Raw genomic sequence first — 8,524 nt, forward strand, 5'->3', positions numbered from 1 at the left:
AAAGAGCCACTCACAACAAATGAAATGTCCAGAATCAGCTGAAGAATGATGAAGTAGATTATTTGCTTTCTAAGCGAGACATTCGATACATTAAAAACAAAAAAAGTAAGCTTTAAAATAGCTCAACATGCTCTTACCATCAAAATGAAAGATTACAGTCCCATTTTTCCCATTTTGCCATAAATCAAAAAGCATCAAAACTCATGAATTTCTTGTAGAAAAACCACAAACGCTCTCACCTTTCGCTCTTTACAGTCTCCACACAGCCAACCGTCCTCTGCGATTCTCCCCCAAAGTTCAAGGGCTCAGAAATCCCCTTTAGAAATATCCACAAACTTTACTAGCATTTTTCCCCCGAGTGTCCCCGCAGATCTGTCTCTCTCGCTCTCTTTTCCTCATGTGTTCTCCATTGTCAGCTGGGGGCTCGATCCGGGGGATTCGACAAAACACAAAACGACACACTCCTCTTATCCTCTTTTATCCTCCCGTATCTTCTTCTTTTTCTACTTCTTCTTTAAGTGCTGCTCAGTCTGTGCTGGCAGCTGTGAGTCCAGATTAGTCCAGGATCTTCTGGTTCCAAGACCCCTGTGTTACTGTGTGTGTGTGTGTGTGTATGTGTGCATATATGTGTGTGTATGTGAGAAATTGAATTGAATGAGAGAGAGAGTATGTGTGTGGATGCACCGAACGCTGCAACAGTTCAGGAACCAAATGAGATCTCCTCCTCTGTTTACCTCTCGTCAGTGCCAGATAGGCAGAGAGAGAGGAGAGAGAGGGGGGGAGAGTGTGTGTGCATGAATGTGTGTATGTAGAGGGGGGGGGTTATATCCAGCTGCATCTCCCATCATTCCCAGAGGGAAAAGCCTGGGAGGAGAGGGGAGGGAGGAGATGAGGGGGGAGAAAAATAAAAAGAGGAGGGGAGAAGCTGAAATGTAGTCTGTAACTGAGTGATTAGTGTCATTTTTTAAAAATCTTTTTTCTCATCTTTTTGGTCGCTTTCTCTGTTTCCAACACTCTGTGTGTGAGTGTGTCTGTGTGTGTATGTGTGTGTGAGAGAGTAAACTACTGTACGTTGAATGTGTTTGTATGGCAGACGGAGGACAGTCAACATCTGCTGCGGTCACTCCTGCTCATCATGGACTTATTGCACTCCCCATCCCCGTCTGTTTCCTGCACCCCCCCACCCCTACACACACACACACACACACACACACACACACACACACACACACACACACACACAAACACGCATGCACACATAAACCCCTTCTCCCCCATTTCCCAATCCCTCATCTCCCACTTTTCCATCCTTTCTTCTCCCATCTCTTCACGTGTTATTCCCGCCCTCCCCTCACGCCTTGGGCATAGATAACACACTTGTTTGTAGAGTGTCGAATGTGTGTGTGTGTGTACGTGCGTTTGCATCAGAAAGATTCAGGAGCCAGCAGGGTCCACCTCCAGCTTCGGCTCTTCTTTTGTTTAAATCCCAACCTTCGCAGGAGATGCCAAAACCAGGAGACTGGCACACAATGCTCAGAACTGCAGAACTGCACACACACACACACACACACACACACACACACACACACACACATGAACGCACATGCACACACAGTCAGAAATCACATGCATATGGAATAAAGTGCAGATAAACACCTGCTCATTTATGCACAAACTGTATTTTCCCAAACACACACAAACAGATGCCACTGCCGAGGCCAATTATAAGAGCTTTTCTCAAAGTAAACGACCACATGTACAATTTTTAATGGAATTATAAGCCAGATTGACAAGGCGCTTTTTGTTTTGCTTCCCGCTAATCGCCTCTCCCGAAATCCCCTCCTTTATGTCTTGTCATTCCGGAGCAAACTCAATGCTTCCTCCACTTTCCTCTGATTTTCACTCGTTTGCGTGCTGGATATCAGTGAGAGGGAAAGAGAGAGAGAGAGAGAGCGAGAAAGAGAGAGAGAGAGAAAGAGAGAGAGAGAGAGAAAGAGACGGGGCGAGGGAAAGTGTAATGGAGAGAATGAAAAGAAGAGAGTAAATGTAGGGCAGTGGGGAGGAGGCCCAACGAGAAGAGAGAGAAAGGGAGGAAAGAAAGGGAGGAGGTGGGGGAGGGAGAAGTGGAAGACTGGCTGAGGACCAAAGATGAGGAGAGGAGAGACGGAGAGGGAGAAGTGGGAGGGAGGGAGAGAGTTTGGGGATGAGGATGTAGGGCGACAGGTACAGGGTGGAGGAGTGAATGGAAAGATGATCAGAAAGAAGGGAGGAATGAGGGGTGATAAAAGGAAGTGCACATGACATGAAAGATCTCATGTATTTATTTTCACCACTTTCTGCTGATAAGACTCTTTATGATGTGAAACTCAGTACATACAGCTAAACCACACAGATGTGTGTTATGTAAGAGTGAGCGCTGAGTATTGATTGGACCGTTATTAAAACAGGAAGCTGTTTCCAGCTGAAGGCAGCGACAATGAGTTATTTAGGTCCTTTGCGCATTGGCAAATTTCCATCATCCTTAAAATAAACATTTCATTGTGTGCTGTGTGATTATCTGAATATATTGTACACTCTCTCCGCCAATCAGAATCTCAGTAGCCGTATAATCATTTAAAAACCCTAATAAATAAATGCATTTCTTGCAGTTCCACCAATAACTTTCGACACTTTAAAATTTGACAAGTTGATCTTACTTAAAATAATCTTAGAAACCGATTGCCTTGAAAAATGAAGTAAATATAACTGTTAATCTTACTATATTACTAGTTACTTTATATCTCATTTTTAAGTTTCGTCAAAGTTTAGCTGTTCTTTCAAAGTATCAGTTAGAGTTAACTTGAAAGAAGGATTTCTCCAATGATAAAGTCAGGGGATCTTCTGGTTTCTTAACAAGTTTAAGATGAAATACAAATATGACTAACTAGTTTGCAGTAAGCAGTATACAGATAAATTGCTTGATAAACTTGGTTTACTTAAGTTGCTAAAACTTTAATTTAATTAAACTTGCCATTTTCAAGTTGCAACAACTTCACAAAATCAATTAAATATACCAAAATTTAAAGTAAACTTTAAAGCAAACAGAAGTTAAAATAAATAGTTGTATTTACTTACATTTTTCAAGGCAATTGGTTTCCCAGATTAAAAAAAAAAAAAGAGTAAAATCAACTTGTCAGATTTTACGGTGTATGTGAATGCGTAGGTACAAGGTATAGACACCTTCTGAATTAATCAGACAGCTACTCACGTTCACTGCAAGAGGTCGAGGTCACAGTTTACATGCAAGTATGGAATATGAAGGTCTTGCTATGATCAGTGCGTGTACTGATGAGATACATCTCTCTGATGTTGTAATGACCTTCCGGGTTGACAATGAATGTAATTCATCAGGGTTCCTGCAGATGCTTCAAAGTCTTAACAGGAATTGAATTAATCTAAAAGTAAATAAGACCTTAATTGGTATGGAAGTGTTTTAAATAATTCTTTCAAAAGTCTTTAAAATGCTCAGACATGGAAAACTATTAAATGATTTTTTGCATTTTAATATCTCAAAATGATTGGTAACATCTATTTTTCTTAAATGATTTACTGAATGCTTCTCTAATGAGCTCCTTTTAAACTGCCTGTTCAAGGTGGTAATATTGTTCTGTTATTCTGCCTCGCCATTCTTTATAAAAGGTACAATTGCAGAATGGGGGAAGAGAGTTTTCTTACCTTTAAGCCACAATGGCTGTCATGTTTTGTTGTGGTGTTATATGTGCGGCCCACTGCGGAAGATTTAAAAAGCGGTAATTAGCAGTTGTAAATCATTATTATTGCCATGTTATGCCATTTTTGTTGTTTACAAAGTGCTGCCAACACATATGTCACTCTAGAGGCTGACATTGTGTTCAATGTCATGTGTCTTTTGGTTCTGCGATGCTGGCATGCTGTCTAAAATCACACACTGGAGTGACATAATGCCACCATCATTTGGCTTTGCAAAGGGGGTGTAAAGAAATGACTTCATAGTGGCTCTATACTGCAATATCTGTGTAAAAAGGGCTACTGAAGCCTACATTTCCCAGAATGCAACAAGATTGTGTCTTTCTTTAGACCCTTCCTGCATTATAAACACTTGTGTCTTTTAAACCTTTGAAACCTGAACAAATTGGCTTTACCTCTTACAAAACATTGAAAGAAGGGAATGAGCAACAAAAGAATACATTACCCAAAAATTAGCAAGACAGAAAATTACCAGAAGATTAGTAAAGAAAAACCACAAAAAAACAAAAAACAAAAAACAAAAGAAACAAACAAAAATGAAAAAGAAAAGGGGCAAAATAACCTCTTGGAAATCAAGACTTGAAAACAATACCTAAAAGTTATACTGTTTCTGTAACATAATTTTGAATGTTAATTGTGATGATTATAAATTGAATTTTCCCCCTACATTTTCTTTTTTTCCCCATCTCTTTTAAAGAAAACTTTTTTACAAATGTCTTGCCAGTTATGTAGCATTTCTTACTAGGTTGCTCATTGCCTGTTTTTTTTTTTTCGTGTTTTTTGAAAACTTACTTATTTAGTGCTATGTATGGATAATTGCATTACCTGTCTGAAGTAGAACTGTCTTTGGGAGTGTGCATATTTTTACCTAATGCTGTATTCTTGAGTGTGTGAGGTGTGTGTGTTTTGTCTTCACATCAGGTGTGCGTATAGATAATTTATGACCCCACCTCCGTTTATGAAAGACATTTGTTGTGTGCGTGCGGCTCGTCTCCTGCTCTGCTGCAGCTCTTTGTGACCAAAAAAAAAAAAGACATAAATTGAGCGTCTACGATTTGCATGACTGTGCAGATGCTCTGACTTCTTTTCATTCACTGTATGTTTTGTGGACGTGAACAATAGCTCTGGAAACATTCATAGTTTACACACACAAATTGCTTTCTTACTTTTTAAAATGTTGAGCGAAGAAAGATACGTTGCTTCCAATGAAATTATTGCTGTTGCATTTCTGTTTTCAGCAGCTTCGCACCTTGACGGAAATAGGGGTCAAGGTGTCTAAATGAGAGCTCTAGGTGTGTTTTTGTGTAGCATAGATAGATAATAGAAGCAGGAATATGACGATGATGGTGTGTGTGTGTTAAACGCAGAGCGGCTGTTGTCACCACATGAATTCTAAATAATCCTGTTGAATTAATGTTCATCTTGAACTAGATTCAGAGTGCCTGCAGGTCCCTGATTTACTCGAGCTATGTTGCCCCCTTCATTAGGAGACACTTTGAATATCCCGAATGTGTTGAATATTTCATTTGATGACTTCACAGTGTTGATGAATATTCATTCTGTGGCTTTGTGTGCTTCCACATATAAGGAAATCTTGATCCTAAAATACGTGTTCACATCAGTGGCGTATTTTGCATTGTATTTCACTGTCCTCTTTGTTGATTATCATTCGTGGACAAGCAGAGTCAATGTGACATCACAAGTATTTCCAGCAGATATAAAATTTGAAGTTTCAGTGATCTAAAACATCATCAGTAGATGTCAGGTGTTGGTGTCAGCCTCTAAAAATCAAAGTGCTTCTTTCTGGAGCCCAGACTTCACCAATCAAGCGGAAAGAAGCGACGGCAATGCGGCTTCCAACACGCTACTTTTATTTTGAGTGATCAGATGCAACTTAGCAAGTTCTGCATCCAGAGACTCTCCTTCTCTTGCTCTTACTAAGCTTATCAATACCGTTCTTATCATTATAACTGTACCCAGCAGGCTGTGGACATCAACATTACATCAGAAAGCTGTGGGACTCTTGTTGGGTGTAAAATTTGGTTAGAATGACAGTTGGGTTGACAGTATTTGAAATGTTTAAACTTTGAAGCTTTTCTGTGTCTTAAAAAAGATGGGCTTAGTGAGACTACAGAACATCATCATGCAGAACTGTGCTCAACGTAGCTTTACAGCCTTAAAGTGGTGGCGACACAAATGTAGTGTAGTTCATTACTGTTGGTGATGGCATTTAGGCTTCAAAAATCCTTTTAGTGGTCTTCATTTGTGAAGAATATTTTGCTGAACAAAACTTGTAAGTATCATAAATGTTTGTTTGCCACAGAGCTTATTTTCTACAATAATCCAAAATCCAATGGAAAAATCCCATAGGCTTTTTGGAGAAGGAACCAGGGCGAAGTTAACTTTTGCACTGGCCTCCAGAAAAAACACCATCTCTATAAATATCAGTGACCAAAGGCATTCTGGAAGTTGTGGTTAATTACTAATAGAAGTTGAAATTGGCACAAAGGTTATCTTCCTCAGCAAGTTTACTTACTTACTTACTCCAGTAGACCTTTAATTAAATCTTTTTAATATCATCTTACTGTTTCCAAGTTCAAGAGTGCATTTTTTAGGATCTACATTTAAATCTCAAGTGCAGTTGTACAGATCGATGATACATAAAGTATATCAGTTTGAGAAAACAAACAATTAAGCTCAAAGCAATTTAAAACTTTCCCAGACTCTGACTCATTCTGGTTTGTCTTGCAAGTGTTTCTTCTGTAGAGGAGATGCAGATGACTACATTTACATACCTTTATGTCTCATAAATTCAGACATGAGATACAGCAGGCAGAGAGAGGATCACATCTTGCTTCTATTAAAAAGCATTTTCTGGACGTCTCTTACTTAAATGTGCAGATTCTAAATTGGCACCGTTGAACGCTGGGTCGTACAGTATGTGTGTGTGATGATGTTTTCAGTGTGTGTGCATGAGAGCGTGAGTACTCCACTTGGAGCTGGAGAGTCGTGCCGGGCTGTGATCAGAGGGAAGCCCCTTAATGAGTTGATCCAGGCGAGGCTTTGATGCTGCTCCTCTCAGGGGATCCTGAGAAATAAAAGGGAGGAGGCGGGATGACCTTTAAACTTTTACAATCAGTAGATAAACTTACACCGCAGGGCTACATTACAAAAAGAAAAAAAAAACAATAATAAAGTACCTCATGCAATATGCTCAGAAAATCCTATTTTTCCACAAATTTAATTTGAAGTGAAAATTATGCTTAAGGCTCTGGAGTCATTCTTCCTAGAAAATCAATTTTTTCTCTTATTATTATTTGGCTATTACTGACAACAATCTGACACTTCCAGATGTTTTTTAAATTTTACCATGCTAGTGGCATGATTCAAGTCATGCCAGTATTGATTGGTTAATACTTTATTGTTATCAAATGGAATTATACCGTTTAATTCGCTCACATGATGCACACTGGACCAGAGAGACTTTTCCCCATTTGCTAACATGGTGAAAGAGGCGTCTGTAAATCAGTAAATATTTTTTTGTGAGCATCAAAACCCCCTCAAAACATCTTCTATCCCTGTCTGGATGTAAACCGTCCGGTTCGATAACATTTGTAAAGTCTAAAAGAGCCGCAAGATTACATGTTTTAGACCGGCATTCAAACTAGCGAAGCGCTTATCCGGAGGTCGGTTGCTCCGCTGGCGGGAGCGATTAGGTCCAGGTTAACTCGGCCGCGCTCGGCAGCATTCGGCTGCCGTTAATCTCTACCAAGCATGCTCTATGGGCCAGTAGATCCAGGTATTTTACACATTTCTAAACCGGGAAAAAGAGCTTTTTCTCCTTAAAGTTAACTAAAGTTCAAATGAGTACTGGATTACTCATGCCCATCCATCTGCTGCCTATTCTGCATTAATACGCAGATACCTATTTATAGAGATTAGGGAAGAAGGTACTCATTATAAGTAATATAATTAATGAAATAGTTTGGAAAATACACACACACACACACACACACACACACACACACACACACACACACACACACGCACATACACACAGACAAACACATGACTTGTCCTAAACTTAAGTATAATGGTTTTGAATGATAATGGATTAATTCATCCCTGATGGATTTGATTGATTTTGTGCTTGTGATCATTTCAGCTTGTTGGCTAACTAATAGTTTGGAAAATACAAATAACTAAAGAGTGCCAGACATGGATTACAGCTCGAAAAGACAACATTATCTGTTAGCTTGTTAATCGTTACATTGTTAATGAACTCTTTATTACTGTGAGAAAAGACTTGGGCACAGCCATGGAGCAGTGCCCAGCTGCATCACATCAGTCAGTGCATCAAAGAAACAGAGTGCCTCCATTGTTCTGTTTCAGCCACAGGTAAAACTGCAGTGTGTGTGTGTGTGTGTGTATACGTGCGTGCATGTGTGAGAGAGCCCCTCTGTGACCGTCTCAAACAGTGGTTGTTCCTGGCATTTCTTTTTCACTGCATGAGTGATGTTGCATTGCGATATTTACAGATGACTAACATGGCAGAGTCTTGGTGTGTATTTGTATGTGTGTGTATGTGTGTGTGCGCATATGAACACAGCATGAAGATCACAGGTTATGCAGAGAGTTAGGCAGCATCATGCAGCATCGTGAACTGACTGACTTTGGTGAATTAAAAAAATTCATTCAAGTTTTTTCATTAACAATTTAAAGACCCTCTAATGAGCTCAAAATGTCACATACAGATCCT

General features: G+C 39.5%; 1 protein-coding gene across 1 annotated transcript in view; it reads right to left on the reverse strand.

Annotated features, from left to right (window-relative positions):
- Positions 1-282, reverse strand: part of shisa8b (shisa family member 8b) — a 41,344-nt gene extending 41,062 nt beyond the window's left edge. The window contains 1 exon segment of the mRNA XM_042508651.1: positions 240-282. The gene's annotated coding sequence lies outside the window, so the exon portion shown is untranslated.
- Positions 283-8,524: the final 8,242 nt, after the last annotated feature.

This window comes from Plectropomus leopardus, chromosome 19 (genome assembly GCF_008729295.1).
Source record: "Plectropomus leopardus isolate mb chromosome 19, YSFRI_Pleo_2.0, whole genome shotgun sequence".
In the NCBI taxonomy this organism is placed as follows: Eukaryota; Metazoa; Chordata; class Actinopteri; order Perciformes; family Serranidae; genus Plectropomus; species Plectropomus leopardus.